The sequence below is a fragment of the Haemaphysalis longicornis genome, unplaced genomic scaffold (genome assembly GCF_048455015.1).
Source record: "Haemaphysalis longicornis isolate Haplotype H1 unplaced genomic scaffold, Haemaphysalis longicornis Haplotype H1 scaffold_379, whole genome shotgun sequence".
Lineage (NCBI taxonomy): Eukaryota > Metazoa > Arthropoda > Arachnida > Ixodida > Ixodidae > Haemaphysalis > Haemaphysalis longicornis.
In genome coordinates, this window is record NW_027526357.1 from 169,647 (window position 1) to 185,435 (window position 15,789).

At 48.3% G+C, this 15,789-nt stretch overlaps 1 long non-coding RNA gene across 1 annotated transcript in view; it reads right to left on the reverse strand.

The window, feature by feature from the left end:
* Positions 1-2,209: 2,209 nt before the first annotated feature.
* The window catches only part of LOC144178023 (uncharacterized), a 29,061-nt gene continuing 15,481 nt past the window's right edge, over positions 2,210-15,789 (reverse strand). The window contains exons 2-3 of the long non-coding RNA XR_013323920.1: positions 6,612-6,717; positions 2,210-2,444 (exon numbers count right to left, since the gene is read on the reverse strand). This is a non-coding gene — a long non-coding RNA (uncharacterized LOC144178023). The remainder of the gene's footprint in view (positions 2,445-6,611; positions 6,718-15,789) is intronic.

A 15,789-nucleotide genomic window follows, 5' to 3' on the forward strand; every position in this document is an offset into this window, starting at 1 on the left:
CTGCGTCAGTTGCGATATGGCTGCTTTGAGCGATGAAGTTTCCCTTCTAAGATATGTGACTTCTTTTTGTAGGTTAGTGCGTTCATTGCAGGTGGGTTTGAGGGAATGAGCAGTGATAGAGAGAATCTGAGACCAGCTCACCTGCGGAGTCAGCGTTTCTTGGTTGCTCGAGGTGGTCGGCGCCCGTTCCTTTGACAGGCTCCTGCCCGTGGGGGCCTTGGACTTGGAGCGCGACCATGACTTGAGGAGTGCCTGCCTTGAGAGGACCCTCTGCTGCACGATCTTTCCCGGCCGCGAGAGGGTAGGCTTTTGGCACAGGCATCCTTCTCCCAACTTTTCCGGCGAAGGTAGTAGGGCTCCTTGAAACGTCGTGGGCAGTCTTTGCTCGCTGTCAAGGGCTCGCCCTGACAGAGTGAGCATTTGGGGGTGCATTGGTGGTCCGGCTCTGGATTTCGTCTTCCACACTTGGCGCAGGCACTGTCATTAGGTGTTGGGCAAACATCAGTGCGGCGGCCTGTCTCATGGCAGTTGTGGCAGTAAGGAAATGTTTGCTTGTATATGTAGCACCTTGTATCCACTCATTTATAGTATACGCCGAAGAGTCCCTTGTTGCCTAGAATCTTGATCAGTACCGTGGAAGTACTTCCGAGACGACGACAAGTTAGAAATTTAGTAACGGGGAGCCAGATGTCTTCGAGGACTTCCTTGATTGAGTGATTGATTGATTGATTGTGGGGTTTAACGCGCCGACGCAACGCAGGCGATGAGGCGCGCCGTAGTGGAGGGCTCCGGATTAATTTTGACCACCTGGGGATCTTTATCGTGCGCCGAAATCTCGTACACACGGGCGTTTTTGCTTTCCGCCTCCATCAGAAAAGCGGCCGCCGCGGCCGGGAATCGAACCCGCGACCTCGTGCTCAGCAGCGCAACGCCTTAGCCACTGAGCCACCGCGGCGGGTTCCTTGATTGAGTAGTATTGTGGGATATGATGTATTATGCCTCTGCTGGAGTCGTACGGGGAAAGTCTATATAGGCTCGCCGGGTAGATTCTCCCTTGTAGGAATAGCTGCGTGATGCGGTTGAGGGCTCTGGCGGATTGCTTATGTGGTGTGCTTATAGTTAGCATGTTCTGGCTCGGGTCGACCCGGACTCGGAGCTCAGCTTCTTTCCACGTGATTTGGGCGGCGGACAGAATGCTCTCCTCGAGGAGGGCCGGGCTTTGCTTGCGTAGTTCGCGTCCTTCCTTGGGGCGAATTACCATCTTGAAATCTTTCGGTAGAGGGGGTGGTCTTGGCTTTGTTGCGTTGGCATAGGGCATAGTGCTCGTTTTACGTTGGGTTTGGCTCAGTTGCTGCGCGTCATCTTGCTGAACGCCTCAATGCATCCTTCGTTGTATTCTTGCATACTTGGTATTTCTAGTCTTTCCTGGGCTTCCATCTCGTTATCTTGTTCGTCGACGGGTATAGCTGCCGCGCCAGAAGCTATCACCGCTGTCGCCACCGCTTCGTATTCGTGCCGGTGTAGGCCGCGGCTGTGTTAGGGTTAGCGAACCGGCTCTCCCCTTCAATCTTCGAAGTACCGTGGAATTGCGAAAAACTCACTCACAGCCGTAAGCTTGGCATCGGGGTGACCCTTATAGCTTCATAGAAGTGGCCGTCGAGTTTTCTCTCGTGAACAGGGGACCAATTCGTTGCTTTGGGTAACTTTCCCAGGAGCCCATAAGCAGCGCGTTCACTCGGGTTGGCCCCCTGGTGGCACCAGAACACGAGAGAGGCACTTCTAGGCTAAAAGCGTGAGCTTAAGGGAGGCGTGATGAAGGCAGAGCAAAAAAACAAACAAAGAAACCTTGGGAACATGGTGAATTGCACTGTCGTGAGCACGGCTAAACGCAACAAAACAAGAAATGCAAGTTACAACCGCACAGATGCTGTTGACCCCCCAGGTTACCTGTAATTTGAAGTGAAAGCGCGACGAAGGCCATGCAATATGAATGCCACGCAATATGTAACAAGTGGGCCGCAATAAGTGGGCCGAAGCTTCTCCTTCGGGAAGCTTCGGCCCACTTGATTCGTTTTTAGAAGAAAATGTTCTCACTAATCAGTGCCCCATTAGTGCATATTGTTTGAGTAGCCATATTTATTGGTGGTAGTAGTTATGAAGTCCCCCTTGCAGCCTGGATAAATGCTGCAGACATTGCCTAAGCACAGGCTTGTTGAATGGAAATCTATGTCAGTGCGCTTTATTTTGCAAGAATGTTTGGCTACGTCACGCATTAGTCCGAAATTAGTGTGTCTTCTAGCATTCTTGTTTTCGCTTTCTTTTTCTTTCCCTTTTTCTGGGCGTTGCTGTCTCCTCCTTGGCAAAAGGTCACACCACAGCATTTAGGGAATTTGCCTACTCCAGCAAATGAAACATCACATTTTGGGTCCTCCTGCTTAGGACACCTAGAAACGAAAAGTTTACAATTACATATAATGAATCAAACCAGTATTTATGCATGCGTACAAATACAGACAGCCAGGATGGTATGAACGACACAAATGATAACATTGGAAATCAGATAAGCTGCGATATTCGTAGAATGGATGCAACGTAAGACAAAACAGGATAGCCAATTTTGAAATTTCGTTCGAGAAGTGCTGTCATGCAAATATGGGATTTGCAGACAAACATAAATGATGGGGATGCAGACAATAGTTACACTGAGGAAGTTGAGAAAAGTTCGTGCTTTTAAGGTTGCAGACACTGGATAAATACTGAAACAAAAACAAATTTTAAAATAACTAAATAAAATCTCTGTACCAATAGTCATTTGTTCTCTGAAGTTTTGGATAGAAATTATAATGCGACAAATACACCAGTCAGATGGAATTTACGGGTACAATATCTCACAAACTTTAAATAGTGAAGCTGACCGCAAAGATGCCTTTTTCGAGATCGACCTAGAGGATTTAAAACATACAACCATAACTAGATATGAGGGCAAAGCAGAACTGGAGAAAATTGTGTGATAGAAAAAAGCAAAAAAAAAAGTGCCGGATCCCACACATAGCTGGAAATTGACGTAACACGAAGATTCCATCTTGTGCGACATCACTATGTTGAAATTAACTTGCGTGTAGACAAGTTAACGGGGCTACAGACAGGACGTCTGTAGCCCCGTTTACATTGACCCGACGAGGGCGCGTTGAGTCGAAATAAACAGGTTTTTTGGACTCGACACCCCCATGTATAAGCGGACGGGGTGGGTCAGCGAGCCGTCGCGGCGAGTCCAGTCAACTTGGAGGCAGGGGGCGGGTTAGCTCGCTCGTCGGGCTGAGTCGGCGGGCCGCGGGGAGCAGAATACCGTATTTGCGCGGTTCTAACGCGCCCCCAATCGTAACGCGCGGGTAACTTCGCGCAGGAAAATTCGAAAAAAAAGTGATACTGACGGTACTGCGCAGATGGAAAAGACATGACACCACGTACCTGGAAGAGGGAGATTTTATTTGGCATGCAGCTCTGGAAGCCAAAAATGAATTGTGCTTCACAAGTTTGCTTATCCAGCTTCTGCTGGAAATAAAGTTATAGCGGGGAACACTGAAGTTGCTTGCGATTTCAAGTACCTTGATCTTCATAATTCTAATCGTTAGGGGCTAAGCAGAACCACATAAAAATGTGCAACAGCTGACCAGGGTATGCGGCATGCCATTGAAGAATCAGTGCGCCGAAATTCACTCACGTGGTGTTGACGGCTTGTTTTTATTGGATTGAGTTGGATTTTGCGGGTACTTCGTTTCCGTTGCGCACTTTAAAGCCTATTTCGGTTTTGAGCCCGATTGTAACGCGCACACAAATATTAAGCTACCTTTTAGCAAAAGAGGGTGTGCGTTAGAATCGTGAAAATATGGTAGCCCCTTTTCCGTGAACCCCGCCGCTCCTCTCACCTCGATTCTTTGGACGGGGTTCATATAAACTCTGACGCGTCGAGGTAAGCTGAACTCGCCACTCAACTCACCCCGCCCCCGTCGCGTCCATGTACACGGGGCTTGTGGCCTCTTCGTTTGACCCAATGTTTGACCCCTTGACCGACCTTCAGCTCCCGTCCGCTTCGGGGATTCTCTTGGCGGTAATCGCGGTCGTTAAAATGTCAATGGTCCCCCTCCGCCGGCTTTTCAAACGAACGCAAGGAAATCCTTTTTCGCAAGCTTACATCGCTTTCAGTTATATAGAGAGTTTTAGCAGTACGTATGCTCCGGCGGTTCCGTTCGTTACGTTGCTACCGGGTTTACCGGGACCCGACTGCGCATGCGCCATTTGTTCCGTACGCGGCCGGCGTCTCTCCCGGCGCTCTGTTTCCGTGTTACCGTATCCGGAGCCCGCAACCGGCTTGCGTTGCTCTGGTCGGCTCGGGTGTTGGGAACTTTAGGCTTAGCGTCCTGGCGCGCTATCTGTGCAACTGCGAATGACACTCCGTAACACAACTTTTCCCCACACTATCATCCCATTTCTCGCATGTGAAACTTTATTTGAGCTACAACTGCCGTGAGCGATCGGTGACCGAGACATATGCGTAGCCTTATGGTCCCTAGAAATTTCTAGGGACCATAGTAGCTTGTTTCGATGCTTCCGCGCAGGTATCGCCATCTCTCGTCTGCTCGCCGCACCGCGCGCCGCGGCATCCACGGCCGGTCAGCATAGGCTTGCATCGCGGCCGATATATCTGATCGCCGCTTTTAAAATAAGCCCTGAGAACAATCCCTAGCACGATTTTTCACCACACTAACACCTACTTTCTCGCAGGTGGAACTTCGTTTTAGTGATCAGATTGATTCGGAAGAGCAGCGACAAGCGGTTGCTACCGTGGTCTAGGCCGGTTCGAGCCGCTGAGTGTGCCGAGCTGGCAGGCGCGACCGGCGTGTGCGCGGACTGTTTCCGATGCAGAAAACGCTTCACGATTGCCTGCTTTATCCATTTCTTGCGTACAAACGCGCGGAATCTACAAATTCAGCTCAGCGATCGTCGTAGTTGACCATGGAGCAAAAACAGTGGGCGGAGCGGCGCCGACGAGGCATCGCACACCCGCATCGGGCCATGTGTCTCAAATTCACGCGTACGACTAGTCGTGGTGACGGTCGTAACGATCAGTCGCATACGAATCGCGTGTACCAATCGTACATGTGTCTAGCGCTTCAATCGGGCAAGGCCAAGGCCATTCCTCCACGCGAACGGCGCGCGACCATGTCGTCACCTGCGCTCGCTCTGGTGCCGTCGCCGCCGCCGCAGCCCCTGCCTCACAATGCGTCCGGCCGAGCGCGCTTTATTTCAGATTTGCAATGCTTTAGGGGAAACTGCGTTCTTAATTTACGTATTTTTAGCGTGTGGATTTTTGCAACAACTCGGCTAATCAGCCGTCACACGGAACGAACGTTACGATGCTACGGAGTGCTAAAACACGTTTTCCGTCTCACTACACGGAAAGAGCCCGGTACGTGCGCGCGCATGCGCAGTCGGGTCCCGGTAAACCCGGTAGCAACGTAACGAACGGAACGGCCGGAGCATACGGACTGCTAAAACTCTCTACTATGGGGTGACCGACGCGTTTGCATGCGTCGTCTCCGGGCCCGCTCTTCGGGTGGACACAAAAGCGCGGCGCGTAACAAAGAAGTCTCCGCGGTTTCTCCTTACGCCTCTCGCGCTCATATCATCTCGGCCGGCGGGAAAACACACAATAAAGGTAAATAAGCTAACCCCAGCGAAAGATATTTAGATGCCTGGCGGTTTTAATTAATCAGTGGGGGGCCCGAACTTACCAGTTCCTTTTTTCGCGGCTTTCAAGTAACCGTTTTGGCACAATGGAAACCTAGCTCCATGGAGGCGCCGTGTGTTCCGAGATATTATTAGAGCTTTTCGGTGTGCAAACTGTCCCATCGGGAAATAAATTAGTTTTTTCGTCCAAACGCCATCGGTCCACTAAGAAAGCTTTCGCTTTATTGAATAATGAGCGCCCTATAGTGGGTTATAAGTTTTAGCAAATACTTCTAGCATAACAAGTAATATAATAAAGCATGAATAACTTAGTGCAGCAGGCCTTTTAATAAACACTCCCAATATAAACAGTCGTATATAAAAATAAGAAAGCTCGAAGGCCTTTTATAAAATACCTCAGTAAGACGTCATGCATCCCCGAAAAGCCCCTTTAACGTCGGTATTGCTACTATGTATTGTTGGTTAGAAATTTTTCCAGGAGTAGTATGAGCAGTCTAGATAGAGATAGAAAAGCTAAAGGAAAGGCAGGAATGTTAACCAGGCTACGGCCTAGTATGCTATCCTACACGTGGAAAAGGCGAACAACAAGGAAACAGAGGAAAACAGAAAAATCTGAACAGTCTAATAAAGGGCGCTGGCGAATTTTATTCTACACTTACATATGTCTCCGAAACCAAGCTCAACCCTTTTATGTCGGGTGCTACGGTAGTTAAAAATGTATTGTTAAAACGACGTATTTCCAGAGTCAACATAAACACAAAAGAGTCAACAGAGTCAACATGCGGAGCTCCCTTTACGATATAACATCTTGTATTCTATTGAAGGGGTTGATGGATAACTTCGAACAAATGTACTTCACTTACTTCTTAGTTACTATTTTTCCATTGCGACAGGTGTAACGCTCACATGGGTTTGCTGATTTTACCTTGCGTCCTTCTTCTAATAGAGTCCCGTTTAGGAGGCAGTTTCCTGCGTATTACAAAAGTAGGTTAAACATTGACTTGAAAGTACTAAAAAAGTGGCTTAATGTTGTTTTGTGGGCACACATATGCAAAATCACAAAATGTGCTAGGAACGAAATTATGTGTCATGCAACATTTTGCCATCGTAGCGCTTTTTGCGCAGTCTTAGTGAGTGCAGTTTATAGAATGCGTAACTCTTAAAACATCGGTGCCCGTACTAGACAAGAATATAGATTATATTTAACAAACAAATATTTGATCCCATGATTTCTAATCCGCCAGCGTCTGCAATTATTTTAAACGAACAACTTATGAGGTCGAAATGTATATATATTTAATTCAATTAATTTAAAATCAATTTATTTCACAGTAAACCATGCCGGTTTGCTCTTGACGCCTGCCTGCACGTGCATGCCACGTGCCCACATCCACCGCACGCGTAAAAGGGCCACCGGGGATGTACACATGCTGAGACGGGAAAGACAACGTCCAAAATGTCTTTCCGGAAGCCCTTGAAAGTGCTTCCGGACAGACTAGCCGTGGAAACAAAAAAAATTACGTTTCACGAAATTTTACAGATGGAGACAGTATGACGAAACTGAGACATTAGCCGCTTGGCTGTAAAACGCGACTTTTTGCATTCACGTTAGTTTATTCGAAAACTGATTGGACTGTCGAGCTTGAGTACTCGGCCACTGCTTGTCCCTTGTGACAGGAAAAAGAGCTTTCTGATAAATTTAATCATTTCTTCTTCATTAATGTACCAAATCACTGTGTGGTGCTCCAAGGATTCGAGAATCCCTGTTTATGTTCCCAGCAAGTGAAGCATAAGTGTTGTCAGCTTTCACGAATCTACGGTCCAGTAAAGCTAAGGATATAGATGGTTTTCAAATTCAGCCGTTCAAATACGTAATGAATATTTCGGCTCCAGTCTTGGTACACGTATACAATTTGTCATTGAGGAATGGCGTTTTTTCTAAACAAATGCGAATTGCAAGAGTAGTCGCTATGCACAAAGGTGGCCCTACTTCGGATTTTTCAAATTATACGTCTGTGTCGATCCTCTCTGTGTTATCGAAAGTGGTAGAAAAAATATTCACTCCAGTATAATTAACTTCCCCATTAGGCACTCAGTTCTTTCCGGTTATCAATTTGTATTCGGAAAGCATAAATCTACAGAAATGGCGCTGACTCAACAGGAACAAATCATTATTAACTCATTTGAGAAAAATTACTTGCTCTTGGAATTTATATTGATTTCTCAAAAGCCTTCGACCTCATAAACGATAAGTTGTTGCTGTGTAAACGTAGTCCCTATGGCATTAGAGGAAGCTGCTTCTGCCTCAAAGAGTCTTATTTAAAATACAAAATAAAGGTTGCAGACTGCAATGGCTCAATGTGAAATGCAAAGTCAATTTTGTCTGGAGTACTACAAGGCAGCATTTTGGGTCCTATCCTGTTCTTAATATATATAAATGAAATATTTGATAACCTCCCAACAGTTCATCTTATTGCTTATGCTGGTGACATTACAATGGCAGTAACAGGAGGTCCACTGTCCTAATTTTGAGAAGATCTTAGTCAAAGGTGCAATAAAATTACACCATCTTCCGCCATGAAAACCCTGAGGGGATGCAAAGCCGTGGAGTAGTGTTAATTGGTTGTTAGAGTAAAGACACGTGTAGTAGCGTATTAAGTGTCTTCTTTATTTATCGAGTAGTGGGGAACGTTTCCGGCTTCTCGTTCTCGAAGCGAGGAATCCGCTGTTCGACGCTGGCGTTTCGAAGCGTTGTCACGTTGCCGAACGCCATCGGGACCAGCTACTCGCCGCTGGCGTTTCAAAGCGGCTTCTCGTTCTCGAAGCGAGGAATCGCTGCTCGACGCTGCCGTCTACGTTCGGCGTCGCGAGCTCTCCTCTATGCAGCCTTGTTTTCGGAGGTGCTCGCGGTTCTGACAGTGTGCTGGCTGGCGCTAGTTCAAGGTGTGCCAGCCAGTTCGCTGACGGAATCGTTGGCGTCCATTTCCAGTCAACGGACGGTGCAGTACCGAAGAAGCAACGTAGCGGAGCACGGACCGGGTTTATTTGCAGAGAAGAGGGAGTGGAGAGGAGGAGCAGCGCGCATGCGCGTGATTGGACAGCTGGTGGAGAGAGGGCAGAGTAGGAGCAGCGCGCGTAGCGCACAGGTGGTGTGGGTAGGAGGAGCAGCGCGCGCTAGCGCACAGGTGGTGTGGAGAGGAGGAGGGGAGAGAAAGCGGCGTTATCACTGCTGTTGTGGAGAGGAGGAGAGGTGCGGACGCCGGATGACGAGGGTCGACTAAGAGATGTTTTGCATCTAAAAAACTGCTGTACGATTAACAACAAGACGACGAAGGCTGTGATGTTTCGAACAAAAAAATATTCCGGGCGACAATATTCAGCTTGTAGTCGGTAACGATAGGATTAAGATCGTGCTTAGTGTAAAATGATTGGGTTATATATTTTCAGAAACAATAAATTGGGACATGCAGATTGACAGCGTACGTGCAAAAATAAATAGGATAAATGGCGTGCAAACGTGTCGCGAACTGGGCCAATTGGTACAGATTCATTGTGGTGATACAGCGCGCAAAAACCAGGGCAGAAAGAAGAGGACGACAACACGAGCGCTGACTATTAACTGAAATGTTTATTACACAGTAAAAGAGTATATAAGAGCGTGTGTGACCATAACAATGTTGACGTATATCTCACTTTTGCACACAACAATCACTAATTCAACATCTGTCCAGATAGGCTACTTCGCAGCCCACTAGCGATATGGACAGGAAACTAATACAACCTTCTGAATTATTTTTCATATAAAAGGCTTCAGTTACCTTCATTGATATCCTATCTTTGTGAGTCATCAAAACTGCAGTACTATTAAACAACGGCTAGCAGCCGCAACTTTTACAATGAGATGATAAATGTGACGTGAGCGTGCCCTTGAGGGTGTTTCGATGTTCGCGCAAGCGCTCATTGAGGCATCGCCCCGTTTGCCCGGTGTACTTTCTTTTGCAGTTCAAATAAATGCAGTACATTCGTGATATGTCAACACCAATACAACCTTCGTAGACGGGTCAAAATATTAATTTATAATGCATTTATGCTGCCATTAGCTACTGGGCTTTGGGGAACAACAACTAAGAAGAATAAATTGAAACGTCTTGTAGTACAACAAGTGGAATGTGCATACCAAACAATACTTTGCTGAGTTTAATATTCGTAAGGTCACTTCACTCTACGTGTTCAGACTACGTTCAATGTGCAAAACTGCAGTAATCGCCAATAACAGCGCCATATTGTCTATGCTTCAGCTAGTCCGTCATGAACCAGCTTACTGTGTGCGCAATAGTGCCTTGTTGTCATTGCCATTCTGTCGCACCAATCATTGTTAGCAATCTGTTTTGAACAACTTACCGAGTCTTTTAAACACACTAGAATAATATAATGTTGTCTATAACGAAAATATCAAAGAAAATAATAACGAAGCTCCTGCACATTTTCAGTCTTTGTTGCAATCGCATTTATTCCTTACTGAAGATTTACATGTACTTTTGTTTACCGCTTTGTCAGTTTACCAGTTTTGCTTTGTATAGCGTTTTCTCTTTCTATAGATGCTTCTTTTTTATATCAATGTACAGTGTTGATATTGTGACGTGGCAGCAGGGGGCTGTTTGCAATAAAATGTATTAGCGGGCATATCCGGTAGCAAAGCCGCTCCAATGTCTGAGGCACAGCGTGCGTCAGAGCAGTTCTGAGTGTCGCTGTCTTCTTCCGCAAGGCTATGTACCGGCTACGCTTCCAATAAGTGCTGCGGCGCGTATCCCTGGTGGAGAGGTTGGCCATAACTGAACACCGGGCTAATCTTGGCTCCATCGTTGAGGTCCTTTGACAAGGTACAACAGCCCGGTACATAACCTCCGGCGGCGAAAGCAGCGGGCCGGTGCATACCAGCCCGGTGAGAAGCACGGAGCAAGGTTAGGGCAGGTTGTATCGCGGGAATGATAAGGCTTTAGCGTCCTACAAGTAAGGGCCACGGGTCGGGTCAACCTGGGGCAGTGGTGCAATGGCATTGCCGCGGGCTGACCACACGATCCGTTGAGATAAATCAACGCTTCGCGAGAAACTAGAGGCCAACAATCCTGTTTCTACAGGAAACAAACACTCCTAATATTAAGCTGAGATGATTCAATGTGTATACAACCCCTGTTATTCTACAACACGTTATGTGACCCATTTACAATGGCTGAACATCTAAAAGCCCTTCACCAAAGCAAAATAACGAGCGCACCTGGTCCGGAGTGGAGCACTTACGTGGCCCTTCGCAAATTGCCTGAAGCGCACAAGGAGCAACTCCTCGACTGGCTCAATGCTATCTGGGAATATGTGCTGCCTAATGAGTGGAAGGAATCGCGGGTGGTGCCCATTCCAAAGCCTGGCAAGCCTCTCACGCAAAAAGAGAATCTGAGACCCATTTTTTGATTTCTAATATTATGAACCTTATGGAGAGAATGGTTCTCACAAGAATTTAATGGAATTTAGAAACAACAGGCCAACTGCATCCACGTGAAACGGGGTTCCGGAGGCACCTTTCTACTCCAGACAGCTTAAAAATGCTGTCCGAAGATGTTATAGCTAGCACCTCATCATGTGACCCCCGTCTAGTGGTAGCCATCGACGTTAAAAAAGCGTTCGACTCGGCACTTCATGAGGCAGTTATCCAAGGCACACGCAACTGAAGACTGGACGGAAAGTCACTCGCCTTTGTGCAAGATTTCCTGTGAGACCGCCACTATCGAGTACGAGTTGGTGACACACTCGTCCCCAAAACATCAAACTGCATCGGAGTACATCAAAGTTCCGTCTTATTACCAACGCTACCTAATATCGTCATGGCTGACCTTTCCCCACTCCACTTCATGGGAAAGAAGGCTGGCCGACTCTAGCGCAGAAGTGCAAAGAACACTCATTGAACGCGCAGAGAAGGCCCTGTTGGCTATTCCGGGAGCTCCGGACTAGGGGATCCTTGCAAAAATAAAGTTTTCTTCTTCTTCCTGGGTCAGATTGAAGGCTTACGTTTAAGGATCTATGCAGATGACATCACTTTGGACGAAGGGAATCTCGATAGGCGAATAAAAAGAAGCAATGCAGCAAGGTCCAAACGCAATCTCTTCTGTCTTTACCGAGGTAGGACTTGCTCCATCTCCAGAGACGACTGTTTTACTGCAAATAAATATATGTCTCCCCCCTCTCCAACCAGTTTTCATTCCGGTGTAGGCGATTTACTCGGCGCCACTTCTGTGCTCCTCTTTTCCAACGCCGACTTCTTTTCTCAACTGTTAAACCCCTCGCCACCACCAGTGCATGTTGCGCATACGGCTGATAGCGGCGGTAGCGCCTTTACCAGATGATTGCAGATAATCAACAGAAACGCGAATGGGCGTCAAACGACGTAGCCGCTGCCGCCGAATATTTCGCCACCGTTTTTTCCAGAAATGCAACCTCGTGTAGCAGTTGTGAATACCGGCCGGGTGTAGAGCAACTTTCCCTCTTAGAACGCCAGAGTGAGTCCATACTTGTTCTTCAGATTGAAAGGCTTTCCGAACGACATTTTTGCCGGTGCCTTTCGAGCCTAAGCCCAGGCTAATCACTGGTGGCCGGTTTATGCGTTCGAGGGGAGTGCACACACAGCTGTGCTTCATGCCCGAACCAACGATACGCCCTTCCTGCTGGTGGAAGATTTAAACATGGAAGTCTCACGGCTCAATGCGACCTGTCAGCTGCCCTCCGTGGTCGAGTCTTTTGGGTTTGTCTCAGTGTGTTACAGTATCAGCAAGATGCCTGCGACGCGATTGAAGGAAACGGACATGGTTGACCGATGGAATAAAGCTCGAGTCCTTCCAGGTTTTAACTTGATATGGAACGGATGCGTGTCATGTGCTCGGAGGAAGAAGAGCGGGAATTGAAGAAGCGTCGGCCGCACAGAAGGGCGAATGGGTGCGACAACAACAACGACAAAAAAAGCCGCTGCCGCCGCCGTTGCCGCCGCAAGTTACACCTCGCCGAGTAGCTGAAATTCCTTCAGTATAGAGAGCAACGTGTCAGCTTAGATTGCCGACGTGAGCCAATATTGCTTGTTTAGCTTGCATGGCTTTCATAGCAGACATTTTTGCCAGTGTCTTTCACTTTAGGCATGCGCACATCATCGATTGCCGGTTGATGATGGGAATGGGATTGCAGGAAGGGAAAAGGAGGTGGGGGTGCACGCGCAGCTATAAGCTTCAGGCCTTCAATGATGACATGTCCATTTTGATGGCGGAACGTTCAAACTTGGACGCTAAACGGACCATCTGGCGTCCGTTTTGATCGGGCGCAGTGGTTTGGTGTGTTACACAGACAGTAAGATTCCTACGATGCGGGATGGAAACTGACAGCCATAGGTTTTTGCGCTAGAGTAATGCTCGAGTCGATCCAAGTTTCCTTCAGCTAATTTGTTCGGAAGTATGCTCAATCGCAAATTACAAAGACACATGTTTTGATTCGTGCACTCCGTGGACTGCGTCCAGCTTTGCAGGTCTTCGTTCTTCAGAGAGTGGAAGGGCACTTTTTTGTAGCAGTGGCCAACAAACTGCTGCACAAACAAAACACAAACAACCAGTTTAAGCTCACCATGAGCGGAGTACAAATCCAAGAGTGACCTACTGTTCACATGCTCGGTCTTGACATAGACGCGGATGGGGGAGACACAACGATGCTCAAGAAATTGACCCCTATGTGGAAAGGCACCCTTGCCCTGATCCGTCGGGTTACTTTAAAGACGTGGAGCGCCGATGAACGCGTTCTTCTCTTTTTGGTAAACGGCCTGTTGGTTCCAAAGGCGAAGCACGGGTATAACGTCTACAGACTCACAAAAAAACGACACGAGTCTGTAGAACACCTTAACCGCGAAGCCATGCGAGTTCTCTGGTCTTCCTTGCTTCGCAATGGTTTATAATCTCCACCTTCACTCGTGGATGATTCACTTGAACACGAAGCCTCCAATGTATTAACGGCCTGAACCATAGAAACAGATAGCCATCGTTGATCACCGGCCCATGCTCAAAAATACAAGCACAACACGTCCGATACGCCACCAACGAGCAGCGACGACACACCTGAAAGAGCTCCAGCGTACCGACGACGACGAATGGGTGCGCAGAATTTACATTGACGCAGCTCTTCAAGACGATCAGGTTGCCATAGCGTGGTACCACTACGAGACCAAAAACTAAAGGAGCTAAGGCTCTACGTGTTACCCCATCTGTGAAGGAATCGCAATTGAGGGCCTTACTACTAGCGACGGAAGAAGCGCACAAGCGGAATTGCCATCACAAGTCCCACTGAGGCACCAACCACTTTCCTGCTCTATATGGGCTCAAAGTTAGCCGTGAGATAACGCGGGAAAAAATTACACCATCTTCCCGTAGGGGAACCCTGAGTAGTATGCGAAGCAGCCATGGGGTCGACTGAAGTTCCCATTAGTTTTCAGTTCATCGTTTCCGTTGACGTTCAGCTTCGCGTGCCTTCGTTGTATCAGTAGCTTCTTGACGTAGTTTGAATGAGTGAAGCACATAAGGCGCGTTCGTAGCGCATGCTCCCGTCTCGGTTTGTAGCGCGGTGAGAAGAGCGCCACGTACCTCCCGTTGCGGCCAGAGAGTCGTGGGATCAAAACCAGGGGACGGCTAAGTATTTCCTTTTATACTGTACTGCGCTGACGTCACCCCAAACGCTGACGGGGATGAAGAGACGCGCATGCGCAGTAGAGTGCGGACGGCGGACAACGACAACGAGGGAGGGAGAGAGGGACACAGCACTGAGCATGAATTGCTTCGCATTTTAAATAACACGCGCAGTCTAACGGTCGCAAGAATTCGTGCAGTTGCAAGAGACTTTCGACAAGTCGGTCGCACAATTACAATTCGCTGGGTACCTAGCCATAACGGGATACCGGGCAACGAGGAGGCACGCAAGGGAGCACGCGAGATGCTTTCCAACCCCGATAACTGCCAATAGCCTCTATCGTGACCTACGACGTCTTCCCCGCTCTCCAAGCGTTGACACATCTTTGGAGCTTCTGCCCTACGAGTTGGAAGAGGAAGGGAAGGGCCTAGAGTATGACTTCGAGGAAGCTATTGGCAAAGCACGTGGTGAGCGACATGCAGCGCTTCGACTTAGTCTTCTTGAAGAGGATTACCCTATCCCATCCGGTTATAAGCGGTGGACAACGGCTACACTCCGACGTATTCGGACGAACACTGGCGTAACACCGCACATCATGGCACGCTTTTGTCTACAGCCCGGTGACGGTATCTGAAAACAGTGCGGATCACCGGATAGCCAACAAGTCGCTGACCTTAACTATCTGCTATAGAGCTAGCTGCCCTGCCTTGAAGGACCAGAGAAGTCGCGCACATACTCTCATTCCTCCTCGTCAGGCCAGACACGCTGCGGCAGTGGACCCATTCCGAAGGGTCTACAGAACACAGGAAGATGGTCCTTGATTATCTTCTTGTATACGTTCGAGAACACGCCACACAGGCCCAGATTTAGTCGGGAAACTCACTGCTCACTGCCCCCCCATCCTCCAACTCCTTCCCCCATCTTTCTCTCCGGCGATGACAAAGGTCAAGGCATGGAGTGTAATTAAGGTTATAAATACATATTAAAACAACTACAAGTCGTGACGTTGAATGCGATGATGGCGGCGAGGGTGTTATTACGACTGAGCCCGCCGCTGTGCTTTGCGGCGAAGCATTCACTATACGTGCGCCTTTCAAGTAGCCCCCCCCCCCCCCCTGTCGGTGACTCACGCTTGCAACCGACAATTCAGACAAGCTGTGACAGGCCTAGATCTCTGGCACCTATCTATCGGCGCGATTCAAACCGACGTTGGTTGGCGAGGCACGCTTCAACTTGTCTGAAGGACACGGAGGCCCCGCGTCTGCTGCGGAGACCTCCATCTCTCGGACTCAGCGTGTCCCTCTACTACCGACTGCTCACGAACTCTGGAAAGAGTGG